General features: G+C 40.3%; 1 protein-coding gene across 5 annotated transcripts in view; it reads right to left on the bottom strand.

Annotated features, from left to right (window-relative positions):
* Positions 1-21,616, bottom strand: part of CCSER1 (coiled-coil serine rich protein 1) — a 719,834-nt gene that overhangs the window by 593,035 nt on the left and 105,183 nt on the right. The gene's annotated exons all lie outside the window — the stretch shown is intronic.

Here is a 21,616-nt window from a genome sequence, read left to right as displayed (position 1 = left end):
ATTTACTGTTCTATTTATCCAAGGGATAGACACACAAATTTAGAATAAACAGGAAATTCAGGCACGAATGATCAACTCATGAATTTTTAAGTATTAAGGTGGGTGGTAAAGGCTTCCATGGACAGAGAAGAAAGCCTGTCTGAAGCGTAGCTGCTTAGGTCCCCATTCCCTTTTTGTGATTCATTGTTTGCCAAGTTTTACCCACAGCCAGATAAGGCAGGTTTATACAACACATCCTCTGGAAAGTGAAAAAGGGGTAGGGGGGCTACAATCAAGAGAGAGCAAAACAGTAGCTTTTCACACTATGTTTTTCCCTACAGGATTAGCTTCTCGGAAGATAAAACGACTAGTTATGTCTCAGGTTGATACCTTTACTCTGTAAACTCCGAGTACAGCGATATCACTGTGTAGGCTTCATTTGGGGTCATGAAATGGTGTTCAGCTCAGCCCTTGTGAGGCCCTGCCAGGGCAACCAGTGCCTGCAGCCAGACACAGGAATGACAGTCAGTCTCAGAAGAGACACCCTGCCGTCAGGGGACAGAGCCGCATGCAGGGAGCCATGGCTGAAGAACGCCTCTCCTCTCTGCCATCCAGGGAGAAACAGCAGCAGGGAGAAGGCAACCCACACCGGGACTGTTCACGTCTTTCTTGTTCCCCATTCCTATGCTCACCACTGGCAATTTTGGAAAATGAGCCAATGAGACAACTGTTTTCTCTAGCCCTTACCAACCTAAAGTTGCTATACTCAACGTATGAAAAGAGATATTCATCCTCTGTTGTCTTCCCATGTATATTTTATTCTATGGTCATTTCTTTTGTTGTGATAATATCATGATTTTCTCCACAGTCAGCAACATCTAATCAAAGATAATTCATGCATTCTCCAGCTGGCATCTTGTTTGCAAATATACAGGTGATATTGCAACAGGCTTAATTCTTCAGTCCATTCACAGGCAAAAAAAGTCAGCAGATCCTGCATGAGATGCTGGCACCTCATACATCTCACGTGCTCCCAACACAAATGTAACCCAGACAACACGGGAACTGAGTGCGAAAGAGGCCAGGTGATCATCACAAAGTATCAAGCTGTCTGTGAGATCTCTGTATAGCAATCTGCTGTACAAAAAGCAGAGAAATATAACAGTAGTATACATTAAACTAGCAAAAGCCCTCCCTGATTTCAGTTCCAATCCTATTTTTTTATGTTCCTTCTAATTCTTTGAAGCATTTTCCCCCCATAATAGATGCCAATTCTTATTCACACTCACAACTTACACTTATTCAACCCTTTTGAGTAATTATTTCTTCAAATTCTGTTTTCTGCTCTTTCACAACCAACACGCAGGCAACACAAGGAATTTTTCTTGCATTCTTTCCCTGACTTACCATCAGCACGAGAAAACCTCTTCTGAGATACAGAACCCACCGCTAATGCTGTTACTATATTTACAGATGCCAAGCACAGAAAGTGACAATTGTCAAGTGCAGAGACCTCCACATAAGCAGTGAGTAGCATTGTACAGAAGGAAAAAATACATCACATGAACATTACAGTGACATCAAACACACAACATCTTATTCCCTCTATCTTAACTCAAAGAGCTGCTGACAAGCCTTCGTCATGCTGACTGTTTCTTTCCCTCATGCTGACAAAATGTAGACGTTCAATAACTAAATTATTTATTACTATACCATACAACAGCATAAAAAATAAAACATGAAAATGCCATACACAGACGCATTGTATCAGGTTACTGTACCTGACACTTAGGTAGACACAAACTTTTCTAGTCTGGATTTGCATTAACACATAACAAACCCGAACTAAAACTAGTTTACTAAAAAAAAATTTTAAAGAAAAAGTGTTCTGTATTAAACGAAAGTGGGAGAACACATATTGCTCAATGTTACAGATAACCTAAAACTTAAATAACTTTTGAATCACTGTTGGAGCTAGTGAAAACATTGAAGATTGAAAAACTCATTTAGGGCTTGTGTGTATCCTTTAGGACCCAAGTATCTTTCAAAATAGTAGCAGTAAGACACTTCTAAGATTTGTTCTCTGTTCTTTTTCACAAATTCCAAGAGCACTACCTGACACAACTGAAGTATCTTCAGTCCAATTGTTATTACCAGCTGTATTTCAGAAGGAGAATCAATGATTATGGCAAGTTAAGAGCAGATGAAGATACAGAAACAATGTCTAAACACAGGAAGAGTTTGGGGTTTTTTGCTCCCTTTTTAAATTTAGATGTTATTATGCACTCGAGCTTGATCAAATGGTATATTAAACTACTCAGAGAATGTACAACACACCTTGTTTATATATTGTTTTATTAATGTAAGAAAAGCATTTTGGTGACAAAGTCCAGAAGAACAAACCCTGCAATTTTTAAGCAACAGCTGAAAGTTTTTCATACCAGTAGAGGCAAAATGTAAAAAGGCTGAAGTACACAGGTTTATTCTTTACCTTAAAATTATCATCTATATTACAGTTGATGAACTGAACCCATATTAATATTAATGCTAAGCATCCTTTGATAAGCCATACCAGTAGTAATGAGCATGATTTCATGCTAATTGAGCATCTCCTACATCTTGTGCAGTAACTTACACGTGGTCTGAAATCTTGGGAGATTGCCTGCAAAAATGTAGTGATTCACAGCCTTCATCAAAAAACAAATTCTATTTGATTTGGAAAAAAAACCACACACACACAAACAGAATGACAGTTTTCTAAATTGAAGAAACTCCACCAGGTAAGATGGACCAAAAGGAAAAAGTCTGTATACAACTCTCCTCCTGCATATTATTGTCTTTCAGGAAGGTCTTCGCTTGCAGTAACCTTCAGAGTGGAGGCAAACCATGCTCTGTCTATCCTCTCTGTCCTGCGAGGCTGATGTGCACTCTGCTCCTCACAGCAACATCTCTGCTCGTCCACCTGAGCTGAGGGCTCCCAGCTGCCTTCCCAATGCACCTGTGACCTCCTTGCCTTCTCTTTCCTACAGTCTCTTCGACTGCACCAACAACAGTAGGCAAGCTAAAGCGACAAAGAAAAACTCCCCCAGGTTTATTTTTCTCAGAGGTACCTCCACCAGAGAAACAGTCTCCCTCTTTCCCGAGGAGTTCACTTGTTCTTTATCAAGAGACTAATCGCACAACTGGAAACTAACAAATTAGAGCAGCTACTGCCCATCATGGCAAGAATGAGGGCTTGGCAGAGAGCGCTGCTCTACCTGCCCGGAGTGTCAGTGATGTCAGTCCAGCTGCTTCCCTGCTCTCATCACACACCTCTGCGGGTGGAGTCCTCCCACTGATACAAAACAGAAACAAACTGATGAATGCATAAAAGCACACCCAAGCAGAGAACGTTAGTTCGGTTCCCAGCGCTGTCCTAACGGTGTAATATTTTCTGAAAACATATAATTAGAAAATATAGTAAGAGAAAATGGCTCCTAGAATGACCTGCCTAATGCCACAGAACGGCTCGGCAGTACCGCTGCGAGTGCACGCCGACATGCTCTGCCCCTCTGCCTCCTTGCCAGGATCCATTACTCCTTTGTTGCTATGACAATCAGTAACAATTGTAATTTCTTTTTAATATCTCTTGACCCTTTCCTCGTTCTCCCCCTCACCACTGCTGCTGCATTCTTTGAAGAATAACTCAATTAAATTTTAAAATAAGAAAACAGAGAGAGAGATCAAGCCCTAAAGAGCATTCAAAGTGAATAGTTTCAAGGCTTTGCTACATAAAGAAAAAGAAATGAATGCTTCCCTCAACGTCCCAAGGAAACAATTGTTGTCTGTTTATGGTGGCATACCTTTTATTTATTCCTGGAGGCAAACCTTTTAGTTATGGCAGAAGCTCTGCAGCAAAAACCTCTTTATTGACTCTAATAGCCCCTCAGAAGCCTTAAGACATATTTCCTACTTCTGGTGTCTGCTTGACTTCTACCACTGTTTTGCCTTTATAATGGACTCGAAATTAACATGACGGTGCTTTTTTCTTCCAGTTGATCTGTAAGTTGATCATAACCTGCGAGAAGAACACGTGAACCCACTTACTTAGTCGATCATTTGCCCATGTGTCTCAGTTTGTCCTGGTCAAGACAAGCTGCAGCCGCAGTTTACCTATCACTCTTTCCACCTTTGACTTGATGAACTACCACCGTTATTTAAACAAGCTCCTATTTAAACAAGAGTTTAACAGTGATATTTTATATGTTACTGATTCAGAATAAAAAGTAGTAACTTGTACAAGGGTTCAGGCTACTTCCGATAACTGATAATGGCTGTAGCAGAACAAGATGCTAATCCAAGAATATTTCAAGGCATCAGTAACTTTTCAGTAACAATTTTCATATTTAAAATTCTTTCAGCAACAACAAGTATAAACTGCTGTTTTTCATCCAACAGCTAGGTATCTTACTCAAAGCTCACTGAACTCAATGGTACTCAATTTAGTTGTGACTGGGCCCAGGCTTTCTTAACATTCTTAAGAAACATGACCTAAGAATCGTTTTGTTATCAAAAGATACGGAGTGATTTGCATGGATATAGTTCAGAAACAGCTGAAACGTTACAGAGATAGAAATGTATTAGACATACAGTTCCTCCCAGCCAGACGGTGTGTATCTGGATAGCAAGTTTACTCAGGGTTGCTGAAGGGGGCTTCCTTCCTTAGTTCCCTCCCTATCCCCGTCTTTCTCTCTTCCCAGCCTCCCTTCCTATAATCACTCAAACGAAATCTAATGCATAATACATGAATTTTCAGTCCTTTTACAGAATAGTCAAGTATTTCATTATTTTTAGACCTGTTCCACCTCAGAGTCTACACCACTTAAAATGAGTTTGAAAGCTGGAATAAATAAAAACAGCTTTAGTAGTAAATACATATGAAGTGCTCAACTTAACAGGTCTCAAATCTACTATTAGGCTTAATCAAACAACAAAAAGCAAATAACGTTTCTTTATGAAGCCCCTTTTACTATGTGGTTTTTTAATTATTATTCAAATAACCAACTTATACATATAAATACCTAGTGAAATTACTGCTTATGGAATTATAGTATACTCCTCCAAAAATTGACTACTCTGGTATTCAAAAATGACAATAAAACATACATATGAATATACGAATACACTAAAGCATATTATTTTGTTAAGCAATGCAATTCATTCCAAAATGGACCCAGCAAAATCGTATAAATTGCACAATATATATAAACAAAGCAGGGTAAATCCATGTAGAACTGAATATTTACAACTAATATGCAAAACCAAGATGAAAATTGGGTTTAGGTGACAAATCTGCCCATTTGAAACAGCCAGCAATCAATGGCACCAATCAAAAGGTTCATTTCTTCATGTTGTCACACATTTTTATTCTAGACTTCTTGCTCCCATACCATTGAAATAATAAAGTAACAGCAAGGTCCTAAAGGCAGCAGACACAGGTTCTCTGTCATTACCAGCATCTTTGGAAAGTTGTATACGTTATTTTGTAATTTTATTCTAATAACCATGCAGTCCCTAGTCAACATGATGTTCAATGGCTTCTGTTTCTTCTTCATTTTCTATGCTGCTATCTTGAGGGAGATTCAGCCCTGGCAAGTTTTGTTCTCCCGAGCAAGGGGATGCAGATTCTTTTTCTGACCAGTACTTTTATGTATCCACACAGCGGTTACCACTGGGGCCTGGCATTTTTCAGTGTTTTTCAGGGATTTTTTTACAAAGGTGATTGAGATTTCTATTTCATTACAGTATAGTGATACTGCAACAAAATCTTGACTATTGCCTGGAGATAGTTCATGACCTTTAAGAACTTGAGGTCCAGTAAGCAACTTAATGCAGCTACAAGACTGAAGCACTGACATGTTTGCAATTACTCAGTTCATAAACATTTCTATCAGACACATATATTGCTGAAGATAGTATTCACAGAAGTCACTGAAAGTTAACTCGGGTTATACATACATTGATATAACCTTACTATCGATGAGCTTGAACATATTGACTACATTTTAATCTTTAATGCATCTTGTGATCAAGCTTTGCACTTGTGCTCAGCAAACACACTATTTTTCCTGGAAAGCATTTTGTCACTGTGCTTCCTCTGATGCGTGCCTATGCAAAATATTTGCCGCTGCTGCAATTCAAACTGAGCAGATGAGCTTTGGTCACAGGCATCCCTCTTTGAAATGCCGTTCTTCATCATCACCTATGTTGTATACACATGTATTTCTCCTCAAGAATCTGTAATCCTACTTCACTGTCACTTTAGACTACATCAGGAAAGCCCTAAAATCCAGGGGAATAATTTTTTAAAGCTTTTTTCCCCTGACATAATAGCCTGTATCTTATTTGCATAAGTGATTATGCAGCGATCACTGGATTTTCAAAGATATTTTCAGAACAACAAGAACAAAATTTTAAAAACTCACTTTTCAAAAACATGCTTTGGGTTCTATTTTGTTTTCCTTTCTCCCCATGTTGTCCTCTAGACATCTTTCTGATAGTCTTCCTCTGTGTTATTGTTCTTAACTATTTTCTGAATACAGATATTCATATCTTATTGTTTGGGTTTTTTTCCAAAATATAAGGATTTAGTGTTCATGCCTCCCCATTGAAATGATGTACTGAATGTGGTTTATAAAATTCCTCTCAGAGAAAAACAGCCTAGTATTGCATGTATAATAGTATGTTAGTATTTAATATTATAGATTCCTTTTTTCCTTCACTGTAGAAATATATGTGGGAGGCTATTTGAGATCAATGCTTTTGCAAGAGCACATAGAAAACACACTCTAGGGAGAATAATTTGATTCTTTTGTAAAGTCATATGTATGATAATTCACCTGTATCTACTCAGGGTCACTGCATATCTGATGCTGGAAAAGATCAGAATTAAATACTTATTTCAAGTCTGAAATGATTTCTAGAGATTGCCAAAAGATAGTACTTCATCAAAATTGTATTCAGCAAAGGAACATGGCATACAATCAGCATAAGAATGAAAAGTGAGATATACTCAAGGAAAAAAGAAAGACCTTGAGCTATTTAAAGTAATGTTAACTCCTAGAACCGTACCTGAATAATTCATGGACATAATGAAGTATTTCCCTTTCTGCATTCTCCCACACACTTCAAAGGGAAAATGAAAGTACACAAAACCCAGCAAACAGAAAAACCTTTAAAAACACAGAATCCCTGCCAACAGCCTAAAAATCTCTGTATCAAATATAAAGCTTATGGATGCCTTTCATACACCAAGAGCAGCTTAAAAGCATTCTTTTTTCCTGAATAGCACCACCCAAAAAGCGTATTATTCCCTACTTGAATAAACTAGAGACTTTAGAAAGGAAAAAAATAAATCTTGTAGCGTTTGGTAAGAACATTTTCTGTAGCTAACGTGTAGAAACCCATTTATATTATAAATTAATGTGCCCTTAAGAACCAAAGACAGAAAATTATCAGTGGAGGAAACTGTCTAACTACAGAGCTCAGATCCATCATACTATTCTTCAAAATATTTTTTGCATGCACACTTTCAGCATCATATTCTTGTTTCTGCCCTTTTGATTCTCTCTGTGCATTAAATCAATGTCTGCAACGATGCTCCTTTTGCCTGAGTGATTATAACTAACGAACTCTCCTAACAGGTCTCAGTTCGCACTCACCCACACCAGGGTTCATTCTGCCACAATATGGTCAGCTCGCCAAAGCCACAGAAGTATAATACAGCAAAGCCCAAGCACCGCTGGCGGCAGGAACAGGAGCTGACTGTGCTCCTGTCTGGCCACGGTGTCAGTCAGAATTAGACAACAGGGGAAAGTGGCACCTACCTTCAGAAATCCATGGGCAAAAGCATTCAAGCAAATACCGTGTTGATGCACAGCACCAATGTTCACTCTCCCCACATTAATCAGCTTTCTTGTCATTGGGACAGCACGCATAGGGATCATATGGTAGGGTACTTTGACAGCCAGAGGTCACTAGCCCACCTCCCACCGCAAACCTACAAGGGCTTCTCTTCCTACATAGCAGCTGTAGATGCTGCCAGCTGGTCTTGGATACATTCACTGCTGTTGAGTCATCTGAACACTACAACACTGGTGAGGATAACATGCAGCTGAAAGCCACGGGTCGGCAGCATTGATCATAGTGCAATAGCGTAATCTGCCCCTATGAGAGCACCAATGCCAACGGACTCACCTTTGCAGGAGTAACCAAAGCCACATTTAGTATTTGCTTGCCTTGAACTCAGACATATGCACACTAAAATGGAGGGGCAATAGCCAGTGGTTTTGTAACACAGCAATGCCACTAATAGTATAACTGGTAACAACATACAACTGTTTTATAACACTGCTAAGCACAGGTATATAAATAACATGCAACTCCAAAGACTCAAACAGAGAATGGTGGCGTATTTGCAAAAACGATGTACAGGAAAACACGCAAGCAAAAAAAAAAAACCCAGCAAGGTGACAACAAAGGTGGTATAACAGGCAGGAAAGGTACGTGATGGAAGCAGAACTAGTCCTGGTCCCAAAAATAAGATGACCTACAGGAGAGGCAGATAAGGTCCCCTCCCTTTCCTTTTGGGGAGGAGGCTGAGAAGCACAAAAGCACCAACAATGAGTGAGCAAAGATGGGGAAGGAAGAAGCAGCACGCTTTAGCTCCAGTTTCCAACACCTGAGAGCACAGCAGCTTGGCCCCCACAGCCTCAGTGAGGGTGATGGCAAGGACCACTGCCATCACCGGTACCAGCACCCCAGCGAAACTGGCCTCATTTGTCAGTCTCCTAAACAGCCCCATTGCAGCCATCTTAAATTCCTACACTTACATACGGATGCTTGTATGTGCACGCACCCGCTTGCAACACACAGGCCAGCTGCACAGACAAACAACTCTTAGAGAGCTGGGAGGCAACAGGTGCCCTCAGCATTTGGCATACTTTATGCATCTATTAAAGTATTCTAATAAATCCAGGTCCAAGTCAACCCTAGACAAGGATCAGCTCTTGACAAAGCTGATAAAGACAGCAATCACCTAACCTTGAATTCACTACCCAGCAATAGAATATGAAAGTAAAAGCCACGTTTAAAATGTGCACAAGCTTATGTGCACCAGAAAGCTTGAGATTTGAGTCTGTGAATAAAAGAAAAAACAGTATCATTTCAGACAGAGAGGCACTTTGCTGACTGCCATTTTTTCAAATAATTCTAGAGCACTCAGATTAACTTGGGTTGTAAACAGAACCAAGACAATTGGATTTTTTGTGTTCAAAAAGAAAAAGGTGTATATGTTTTTCATACATCAATCTATAATTTCATTAACAAAATCCTAGGGAAAAAAAAAATCTTCTGTTAAGACAGTATGAAAATACAGTCAAAGAAATGCAATAAAGCTTAAAAGGACCAAATAAAGCCTCCTTTAATAGATTTTTTTTTTTCCCCTCAATCATACACACATATGCTTTCCTCCCAGCAGAGGGTACATCTGCAACACATAATTTGCTTTGTGGATTAGTTAATGTTTTTACAGCTTTTGTAATAGGCAAAGCACTATGCAAGCATTCTAGTGCAGTCATTATCATCATATAGCTTTGGGAAAGTTTTCTACATCCCGTGCCAGGTTTTTCTGCCAAACACAGAAAAAGCTCCTTGAGTATCTCTATCCTCCGTTTATATAGGATATCATTTAGACCATTCTGTGAAGCTGATTTGTATATACCTTAAAGATGTGAGTACAACAGGTTTTTCAACACATGGATTGGTCAGGTAAATTTTTCCAAAACCACTAAAATTAAACACATAACTTACAGCTAAACTTTTTGGCAATTGAGACTTCGGCAACTAGAAACTTCTGGCTGTGTCCTGCCAGCACCCAAGTCAATACTTCAGCCAACATTTAAAGGGTCAAAAATTGCTTTATGATACTTAATCAATCTTCAATTTAATTTTTGCCTTTTCTTGGCCAGTAGTACACCGGGAGGGGGGGCAGGAGGGGATATGGATATAGCCATACAGCTAAGTGACCACCTGGCCACCAAAAAAAGAAACACTTAAATTCAGGGGATACAAGAGGGAGAACCTTGGCATTTATAATCTTGATAAACCACTACCACTCCTAAGGGGCAAATCATGGCAATCTCTTTAAAGAATATTATTCTTCTGACAAACCACATCAGAACAATTCTCCTTCTGCCACCATCCAGCACCAGCCACATCCATCTGGCAGACACAGCTGAATTCAAGCCCCGTTTCCCCAAACACGACTAACATTGTTTAGCATGTGTTTTCAGTATTTCTGAAAAGCAATGCAGGAAAAGGTACATATATGGTACCAAGCTCAAGAAATGATCGATTCTTCTTGCACATAACCTCTCCCCAAAATGTCCCAGTTCTAGTTGTATCATCTATACTGTTGGAGTCAGTACTTTTGGATGCCAAATGAAGATAATCTGTTTTATGGCTTGAGCATTATTTTATTTCCAAGAAAAGACTAAGAATTTGCTACATATGAAAAACTCAAAGCTCTCCTAGACATATGATTAAATAAATAAAATATTTTTGTCTAGTAACAGGAAAATTTAATACTTTTTCCCTCCCAATATTATTTCAAGCCAATTCGAGGCTGAACCTTCTGTTTCTAATTCTAATTTGTAGCCTGTAATATTGGTGATAAATCACTAAAAAGTGAGCCCTGTAAATGAAACCACAAGTGACCCTTTACTATAGCATCGTTAATACAATATCATAATAGATATGCTATTGCTAATATTATTTGAATTCTTTCTGTCTCCATGGTAACTTTGGCCTACGGCTGCTCTGGTAAACAAGGTTTTAAATCATTCTTTGAGAAAGGCTTCTGCTCAAATGTCATTTTTCCACTAGTGCATATTTTTCCCCACTTTGTTTGTTTTACTCTTTTTTTTGAAGAAAAACTGTAATGGCAATTACTGGTCCAGAAGACAGATTTTTTTGGTTATTGCAGTTGAATGGGCAGTGAATTGGGAACTTGAGGAAGCAAGGCAACCTGTAACAAGCTTTGACTAACATCAGCAGTACAAAATACAATATTCCATCCTGGAGAGGTATCTAAATCTCACAGAGACTGAGAAACAACAACCCCTTGCTGGAAATTCTGTAATGCATACATTTTACAGGCTCTGTTACTTCTCCTCTGTACTTTCAAAACTCTTTGATGCTTAAAATGACTATCTCTTTCAGTATCCACATGTGCATTTTCTTCTAACAAATATTTAGCCCCCTAGACAGCACAATGGAAGAACAGCATGAATACCTATGGAACAGTATCCAATTCTTTCCCATGACTTACACAGGTGCAGAGACAACCAAACCTGTACATTCAGCTGCCAGTCACCTTGCTAACCACAACCAGGGATAACTGACAGAATCTGGTTGTGTCACATCATTTGCGTACATCCCCTGCTCCCCCCCAAAAAAATCTGTTGATGAAGTCAGTACGCTATTAAGGGGATGATCTCCTTGTAGGAGCAAAGGGGAAATACCTGAGAACACGATACTCCTGCAGAGGTATAACACTCCTTGAACTAAGGCCAGGGCAAATATTTAGGCTACTCCTTAAGCTTTTGGGCACCCCTGTCTGTTCAGCCTACCCCAACTCCACCACTAGTTTTATTACTGCTTCAGAGCCCCAAGAAGAAGCTAAAGATGATTCACTTGGTAAGGCAATGAATTCACAGTCCATTTTCAGTACAACACAACCCTTAATAATGTTAATTGCATCACAAACTGTTACTTGCTGGCAGGACATCTAATCCTTCAGCAATTTCCTAAAGTCAATATAGCTGTTTACAAACCAGACTGATGTCAGGTTTATCAGATTGGGAAAATGTAATTGCTGATGCATTCTAACCAGTGAAAGCTCACATAATAATGTGACATATATTATATATACATACATATGGAGCCCAAATAACATTATACACATATTGTAGAGATTGGATCAGTGTCTGGTTCTTCACAAGAAAACAGTATTCTAAAAAACTATGTACTAGATTTGCCACAAAGCAAAGCACAAAACCTGTTCTTCACTCTGCTTACGGGTCTTTTACCCGCAATTCTGTTTCCATTTATTTCTGTTCACTGTGTGGTTTTGCAGTTTAAATGCCATCTGCAATATTTCTTTGACAGTTCCCATTCTTCCTATAAATTTAACAGAAATAATGTGCATATAATAAAGAATAGCAAAGACATAGCGTATTTTTTGTTAAAAAGGACAACGACTGAAAATATGCACTCACTTAACCAGCAACTTCCTTGTTAAAGGCTCTCTGGTTTGCCATTAAATATCATATATCTAGTCACAGAATTCTTCATCCTGAGCACATGAAAAGTCTGCTATTTGAACAAGCGGGGATGGGCAGCTTATTACGCTAAGTTAGACGTCAGACCTGAGACAGTCAGGAAAGACTTAGCTCTGCTAGAAAGTACTCCAAAGACCTTTTTCACTGATCAACATTTACGCATCTTCAGTATAAAGAGCAATCGAAACTCTTTGAGGTCGTGGTGACACTGTCAGAAACTTTCTCAAATCCTTACCAAAAAAGACTGTCATTATAATGATTTTCATTTGCCATTAATTCCCAGCTGCCTAATTTAGTAGGGTAGAAAGCAGTCCCCCCAATACTAATTGGAATAAATTTTTCATTAATACTCTAATGCACTCCAGTTTTGGGTTTTTTCCTTTCAGCAAATCAATGCTCTCATTATTTGTTAACGGCTAGGTGCTCAGGGCATACTGTTAAGAGGCCTAAAATAAGATAGCCTCTTGGTCAAAAGTCTAGGTTTAAAAAGAATCAGCAATACATACATCACAGGGTAGACTTCTTTAGTACAGTTATGATTTTCTTTCAGAAAGAGATAAAACACAGTCTTCTGTTTTGAATAGGATAGCAACATTTATAGGTTCAGTTAACAAAATGTTGCTGTTTCATTCCCACTCTAAAACTGGCAACACCACAAAAATCCAGACTTGCTCAGCGCTAAGGACAGGGTTTTTTTTCCCATAATGTGAATAAACTGAACCCTCATGGACTAAGCTTCAGTAGGGCCATCAAAATAAACTCATCTGGAGAATACTTACCACAAAATGTTATTCAGCATATAACAACACATAACCTTAATGCTCAAATTTATGCTAAGAACTTGGACTCTTAATTTAAGAGACCTGTCCTCAATGTCTATGTAGTCAGAACCTTACAGAATAAACTGAAGTATTACACAGTAAATATTTACTGTCTTAGCAATGGTAGATTGCCATTATTTTCAAATGTTTACTAGAATGAGGAAGCACTTGTACTAGGCTTTTCAGTATAGTACTTACTATAGTACTTGTACTATACCAACATCAGTGATGTTAAAAACTACTTGATTTTCTCTTGTTGCCTTGATTTTCACCCAGATTCAAACCTCACTTCAGTCAATAGGTTCTAATAACGCTGTCTACAAAGATTAGCAGACATCTTCACACATCCAAAATAGAGTGACATGTTCTTTCTTAGTCAATATCCCTATTTTTAAGATGCTTTTCTGCATGTAAGCACCTTCTGTAGCTGCTGTTGCTTTTAGGGTAAGATAAAGAGGAAAGTACAGAGGTAAAGAGATTTTAGAAACATGCAGTAGAATCTACATAAAGATTAGATGCTACTGGATGTGCTGAGCAAAAGAAATCTGATCAAATATCAAAGCCCATACCTTGTACGGCCTTAATTCTGTACATATAGACCGCGTTATGCCAAAAATTAGTTCCGGTTTTCTTTCTATTTATTGGAGTCATAAAGCAAATATAGTCATTATGATAAAGCCAGCACATGTAAATGCCATTCTGGTGTTCAGTACTATGCAGTGCTATTATTCCCAGCTCTACAGTGGAAGTGCACTTGTACTTTTACAAATGACAACTTATTAGCCTACTTTCCTAAAGAATAAGGTTGATGTCATCCCATTATCTAAGCACAAACTTTTTTAGTTCTTTTCCCAGGAAATTTTGAACTTCTTTAGCAACATTAACTGAATTGACAGAAAGGTGGCAGTCTTAAAGGCAAACTGTGGAAGCTAAGCAACAGCAGATACTTGGATGAAAGGATGAGATTCAAGCAGTGCGTCTGCTATGAGCAAAAGTGCTGTATAAACTCACACCTTACAATGGTGGGTATGAAATATCCTTTTTTGTTGACTGCAGGAAGTTTCAGCTGAACCCTACATCCTTCTTCGATACTGACATTGATCCATCTGTCCCAAAACATAAATCCCCTTGCAAGTCAGGTTTCCCCAGTTCCAGTGCTCTTAAAACTCATTTGCTTGCTACACGATCAAACAGTGAATATTCTGTGATTACTTTCCATATACTAATTAATACAGACCAACTCAACATCCTGTTGTTTTTAGGAGAGAAATCAGAGACAGGTGAAATTACTCCACAGAATGAGATGGCTGCACTGCTTGGACCAGAACAGAGTCTTTCATTTCTGCTCCTCCCTTACTCAGCCGTACCAGGCAATTGCTTAATTTTATTGTATTGTAATTTGAGCAAATGTCCACCTAGTGGAAGTGACTAAAAAAACCAAGAGATGAGTTCTTCATTTGCCAGAGGTTCTTAAACAGGTTTGTCTGTGCTGCCATACTAGCTGCTAAACTCCCTGTGTCCATCCTTACAGCTCCTGAAACAATGAGCATGTACCAGCAAAATCATAGGTAGCCTGCTGTTACTAAGAGAAGGGAGAGGTTTTTCTTCTTTAAATCTGTATTCACATCAGATAGGTGAGGATCCTAAGCTATTAGAGAACTGTATACAAATTATTGTAGTCAGAGATTTACTGAGTTAAAGGTTAGGTGTAAACACTACCGTTGTATTATTTCTAAACGTGATAATTGAAACTGACTGAGGAACAGGCATGTTCCTTCAATACAGTCAAACACATACAAATACAGACAGAACATCAGTTCATCTGCTTCAGCAGCACCTGTCACCACAAACATACTATTTCAGGATCTTCCTCCCGGCTCTGACTCACCATCGAATAGAGTCCATTTAAAGACCAATGACCAGGTAATAAAAGGTGTAAGGAACAGTCCTACCTGAGAGATGACCAGTTAGTTATGACTTTAACCTCCTAAAATAGCTGTGCCACATAGACACAACAGCCGTGTTGCCCAACTGACAGAGATTTAGGACTGCAGGAGGCAGACGTTTGAAAGTACTGGGCCAGAACACTAAAAAAAAAACCACCACCACCAAACCAAACAAATCATACCCACTTACAACTATAAGCACATCAAACTAATTTCAGTTGTCATCTGTTCTTTTAGAGGATGAGAAAGCAAACAAAAATTAAAACTTCACTCTCCTTCTACTGGTCACTACCTGGGCAGTACTTCATCACAAGTGTGATGAGCTTGCACTGCTCTCAACTCCAGTCCTGCACTTCAGCCCCAAGGCAAGTGCCCTTCTACACTCCAAATAATTTGACAGTGTGTACTTCCTTCTTCAAGATGAAGATTCACGCTATCCACAGAAAAATGAACTGCAAAGATGTAATGGGTTTGTTGTTTTCCTTTCCCTCAGTATACACAGGAGACTAGCACTGCAAAATTTGACAATACGGTGTATCAATGAAAGTTTGGCATTCTGATTCCTGGGGAAAAGTCCAATTTAATCTATGAGAACGTAAATATCAAATGTTAAAAAAAAAATCTTAGTGTGCAAAAATGCATGTCAGACAGTGTTCTTCGGGTACCACCCATGAACAGAGCAATAACTGTTCATCTATAGGATTTTCCAAGCACTATCTACAAAAATAAAACATGACACTAAAGATTCTTGTATCATTTATCAAATATAAAGCAGAGAAAAGCTACCAATACTCACGTATTTGCCATGTATAAAATAGAACTCCAAAATTAGCTATTCTTACTATTTTATCAGGTTACATCAATATACCCATGGTCTGTGGGCCATAAAAATCCAGGATTCAGACTTATACCTTTGAACATTTCCCAGTGGAAGATATGCTTGCATTGACGAAAGTAACATCCTTCATATGCTCCACTTACTGCATGGGTTGGGGTAAGTGTCCAAAGAAAAGCAGATCTCAAGCCTTTTGGAAAAAAAGCAGGTGATAATCTGCTTTTACTTAATGACACTCTGCTTTAAAAAAAAGGCATTTGCAGGAGAACTGGAGCCACTATATTTGCTTTGTTATATAGCTTGCAAAAGCCCTCTGACTTACTATAACTAATATTAAACTTGTATCTTTATCTTGTTTAGATATGAAACAAGAGGAAAAAAATTGACACCTGATTGTATTTTGCTTTACTTTTTTGAGTTTGACGAAGCTATAAACTAGAAGAAACATTACACCTGAAAGGCAGCATAACCTAAAGGAACATCAGTCAACTGAGAAACTGTGAGCTTTGATACACTTTCTGCTTCATTACATCAGGTAATCTCTTCAACCTGAAGGTACCGTCTCCACACCTACTCCATGTCTGTCTAGCTTATTCAAATAGTAAGTCTCAGAATAAACAAATCTAAGTGATTTTTTTCACTCACATTCAGCAGGAGATTCAGCAGGGATAGCCGAGGAGATCACCAACCCCATCCCCCCTCTACTTTATTGCAACCTTATGAGGACACATGGAACAAGTATTCAGTTCTGAACTTCCACAAGTTACCACTAGAAGTGTTAAAATAAATTTCTTTAAGGTAATTTATCTTAACAGTCTGTGATGTAAACTTTTGTGACCCAGGAGCAGTCATACATCATATTCTGCTTTCCCAGCCAGAAAAGGAGCCAGGTGGAAACTGGAGAGCTGTAACTGCCTCAGCCATAATGGCTTCTTTCACTTGCAGCACCCTATGCCTGTGCAGAACGCCAAGTGTGTCTTTCGATCAATGTCTTTATGCCAGTGTTCATATACTAAAAAACAGAAATAATGACAATTTAGTGCAATATTAAACAAAGAGAATTCACAAGATATCTTTACTTTTTTTTTGCATGTTGTCATATCGCATTAAATTTAGCTCTTTCATTTGTGTACAATGTCTGCGTGCTATTAAATCATTCTTTTCTGAAACGTCTTGAGACAATTTATAGGAAAAAGGAAACCAAGCCTAACCTCTGTTATGCAGCAATACAGTAGGATTTTATTTTCCCTTCCATATAGTACTTGCATTGCTACCGAGCAACAACTTTGAACAACTGTATACTCCTAACTCTGCTACTCAAAGAGCTGCAAATTTCTTTTCCAATCTCTTGCTGCTTACAGAGGCAGAGTGAAAGTGTGCTGAGCCAGCCTGTCCATCGCTTCACTAAAGCCATTTCTCCGCGCCGCAAGGAGAACTGCTTAGCCTACCAGTTGCCCAGTGCTTTTAGGCATCTCTTCCCTGTAGGCCACACCACACAACTCTGAAGTTGAAGCTTGGTGCCTAACCTTGCAGAGCTTCAACATAAGGATTTGACTTGCCATGGTAATTTATCTGTCAGTCTTCTTTACTACTGAGCAATCTCAGATACTTCCAATCCCAAGGACGATGCACTGCCAATTTCATAGCATTGCAGGGTTACTGCTCCCTGGTTATGACAATGGCGTCATCAGAAATAAAAGCTCAAACAGACTTCCTTGTCACAGGCCTCACCTGCTGAGAAACCAGAGCACTTCGCTTACTTTCCTCCCCACGTCTCAACACATTTTTCTACACTTCAGAGTGGCATGCTTCTCCTAAATGCTTCCAAAATATTATCACACTGTTATTTGTATAAAATAAGTAAAACATAATTTATATTTTAATCAAAAGGCTTAGCTATCATACTACACAAGAAATCAAGCAGCCTTCTACTCCGAAGCACAGGCACATTTTACATCAGCTTTCATCGTTACAAAGAAGCCTACTGCCACCGAGTGGCTAAGAGGAAAAATAAGTTTCTTGGTGAAATGCACTGAGTCTGCAGAAAGCCTGTAGATCCTAATTTTGATGCATTTCCCAAAAGAATGACTTGGAATGACAGTCGGCGGTCTGTTTGTGTTAAGAAAATCACGTAATCAAAAATTAATTTCTAGGCACAACAATCAACAGACATCTTCCTGGATCTCTGAAAGAGACAAATGTATATTGATACTGCAGCATAATTGCCTTCAATTTTTGCCTCAGGGTTCTGTATCATAAATTTAAACTATACTGGAAAGGTATACGAGTTTAAATATTAATGCTACCCAGAATTTAAGAAGTACATCATTACTGTTGTTATGAGTGGCAGACCTGATAGCTTTCTGGCATACTTTTAAATTAACTCTGCGTGCAGGAGTTCTACCCGCGTTCTCTGTTATACTTGGATTTCAACCAAACACGTGCTTTCTTTTGAAACTAAAAATAACAGGATGAAATGGTACTGCTTTCTGCCCTTTATATATAAACTTTATATTTCAAAATTTCACTTGGAAAAAAGCTTTTAAAAAGCAAATTAAAAAAAATTATGCCAAAAGGGTTTTTTAAATCCTCAGAACAAAGTCCTACTTGAAAAAAAGCACTTAACTTGTGACTGACAATCACTTGTCTCACTGCTTATTTCTTCATGGGAGCTCCTAAACTGGGCATAATCTTGTTATGGGACTGTGGCCCACTCCTGGTGATTTGAAGGTACTACAAAAGAAGACACCATGCAAGTTCTTCCCGTGTGACTTGTCATTGTCTCTTACTGATATAAAAAGACAAGTATAACAATCGTAACAACTTTCTGTATCCATATACATTATATCACATGGTTATGCATTGTATCACATAGATATTCTAAATTTCTCTGTTCCATCATCAACAAAAATAATTGTTCAGGATAGTGAACACTGTCTTCTGTTTCATGTAATACACGGTACTAGAAGCATTGATAGAATCATAGAATCATTTAGGTTTGAAAAGACCCTTAAGATCATCAACTCCAACAGTAAACCTAGCACTGCCAAGTCCACCACTAAACCACGTCCCTAAGTGCCTGTATTGGGTTTGCGTGGCAAGGTTTTGGTAGCAGGGGGGCTACAGGGGTGGCTTCTGTGAGAAGCTGCTAGAAGCTTCCCCTATGTCCGATAAAGTTAGTGCCAGCCGGCTCCAAGACGGACCCGCCACTGGCCAAGGCCGAGCCCATCAGCAACAGTGGTAGCGCCTCTGGGATAACATATTTAAGAAAGGGGAAAGAAGTTACAGGGGAGTAGCAGTTGCAGCCAGAGAGAGGAGTGAGAATATGTGAGAGAAACAACTCCGCAGACACCAAGGTCAGAGAAGAAGGAGGGGGCGCAGGTGCCCCAGGCACCGGAGCAGAGATTCCCCTGCAGCCCGTGGTGAAGACCATGGTGAGGCAGGCTGTCCCCCTGCAGCCCATGGAGATTAATGGTGGAGCAGATAGCCACCTGCAGCCTGTGGAGGACCCCACGCTGGAGCAGGTGGATGCCCAAAGGAAGCTGTGACCCCATGGGAAGCCCACGCTGGAGTAGGCTCCTGGCAGGACCTGTGGACCTGTGGAGAGAGGAGCCCATGCTGGAGCAGGTTTGCTGGCAGGTCTTGTGACCCCATGGGGGACCCACGCTGGAGCAGTCTGTTCCTGAAGGACTGCACCCCGTGGATGGGACCCACGCTGGAGCAGTTTGTGAAGAACTGCAGCCTGTGGGAAGGACTCATGTTGGAGAAGTTTGTGGAGGACTGTCTCCCGTGGGAGGGACCCCACGCTGGAGCAGAGGAAGAGTGTGAGGAGTCTTCCCCCTGAGGAGGAAGGAGCGGCAAAAACAACGTGTGATGAACTGACCGCAACCCCCATTCCCCATCCCCCTGCGCTCCTCGGGGGGAGGAGGTAGAGAATTCAGGAGTAAAGTTAAGCCCGGGAAGAAGGGAGGGGTGGGGGGAGGGTGTTTTAAGATTTGGTTTTATTCTCGTTACTCTATTCTGATTTGACTAGTAATAAATTAAATTAATTTTTTCCCCAAGTCGAATCTGTTTTGCCCATAATTGGTGAGTGATCTCCCTGTCCTTATCTCAACCCACAAGCCTTTTGTTTTATTTTCTCTCCGCTGTCCAGTTGTGGAGGGGAGTGATAGAGTGGCTTTGGTGGGCACCTGGCATCCAGCTGGGGTCAACCCACCACAGTGCCGCATCTCCACACCTTTTAAATACCTCCGGGGACTGTGACTCCCCCACTTCCCTGGGCAGCCTGTTGTCAAGCCTGTTCCAATGCTTGACAACCCTTTCAATGAAGAAATTTTTCCTAATATCCAGTCTAAACCTCCTCTAGCACAACGTGAGGCCGTTTCCTATCGTCCTATCACTTGTTACTTGGGAAAAGAGACCGACACCCACCTCGCGACAACCTCCTTTCAGGTAGTTGTAGAGAGCCATGAGGTCTCCCCTGAGCCTCCTTTTCTCCAGGCTAAACAACCCCAGTTCTCTCAGCCGCTCCTCATAAGACCCTATGTGCTCTAGACCCTCCACCTGCTTCCTTGCCCTTCTTTGGACACGCTCCAGCACCTCAGTGTCTTTCTTGTCATGAGGGGCCCAAAACTGAACACAGTATTCAAGGTGCGGCCTCACCAGTGCCGAGTACAGGGGGACGATCACTTCCCTACTCCTGCTGGCCACGCTAGTTCTCATACAAGCCAGGATGCCATTGGCCTTCTTGGCCACCTGGGCACACTGCCCGCTCATATTCACACAGCTGTTGACCAACACCCCCAGGTCCTTTTCCGCCGGGCAGCTTTCCAGCCACTCTTCCCCAAGCCTGTAGCGTTGCATGGGGTTGTTGTGACCCAAGGGCAGAGTCACTTGGCCTTGCTGAACCTCATACAGCTGGCCTCGGCCCATCGATCCAGCCTGTCCAGATCCCTCCATAGAGCCTTCCTCCCCTCGAGCAGACCAACACTCCCGCCCAGCTTCGTGTTGTCTGCAGACTTACTGAGAAGGGTGCACTCGATCCCCTCGTCCAGATCGTTGATCAAGATCCTAAACAGAACTGGCCCCAAGACTGAGCCCTGGGGAACACCACTTGTGAGCGGCCACCAACGGGATGTAACTCCATTCACCAGAACTCTCTGGGCCCGGCCACCCAGCCAGTTTTTTACCCAGCAAAGAGTATGCCCGTCCAAGCCATGAGCAGCCAGTTTCTCCAGGAGAAGGCTGTGGGAAACGGTGTCAAAAGGCTTTTCTAAAGCCTAAGTAGACAACATCCACAGCCTTTCCCTCATCCACTGAGTGGGTCACCTTGTCATAGAAGGAGATCAGGTTAGTCAAGCAGGACCCACCTTTCATAAACCCATGCTGACTGCACCTGCACCTGGTTGTCCTGTATGTGCCATAGCAGTAGTAGTTTCTACTACTAGCTGACAGTTTCAACTCAAGCACAAAGCAAAGAAAAATTATGTCTTCAGATTCATTTTTGCACACCTGAAACTCCTTCCACTCAGGTCAGAGAAAATAACAGCCTCTGACATAAGCAATCTTCCTGTACTCTAAGTCAGCAATGGACAAAAAGAATAGTTGCTAAAGATTGTGTTTATTTTTTTAATTCTAGGAGGTAGTTAAACTCCA

This window comes from Gymnogyps californianus, chromosome 4 (assembly GCF_018139145.2).
Source record: "Gymnogyps californianus isolate 813 chromosome 4, ASM1813914v2, whole genome shotgun sequence".
Classification (NCBI taxonomy): Eukaryota; Metazoa; Chordata; class Aves; order Accipitriformes; family Cathartidae; genus Gymnogyps; species Gymnogyps californianus.
Note: the sequence above shows the minus strand (reverse complement) of the source record. Positions and strands in the feature narration are given on the sequence as shown.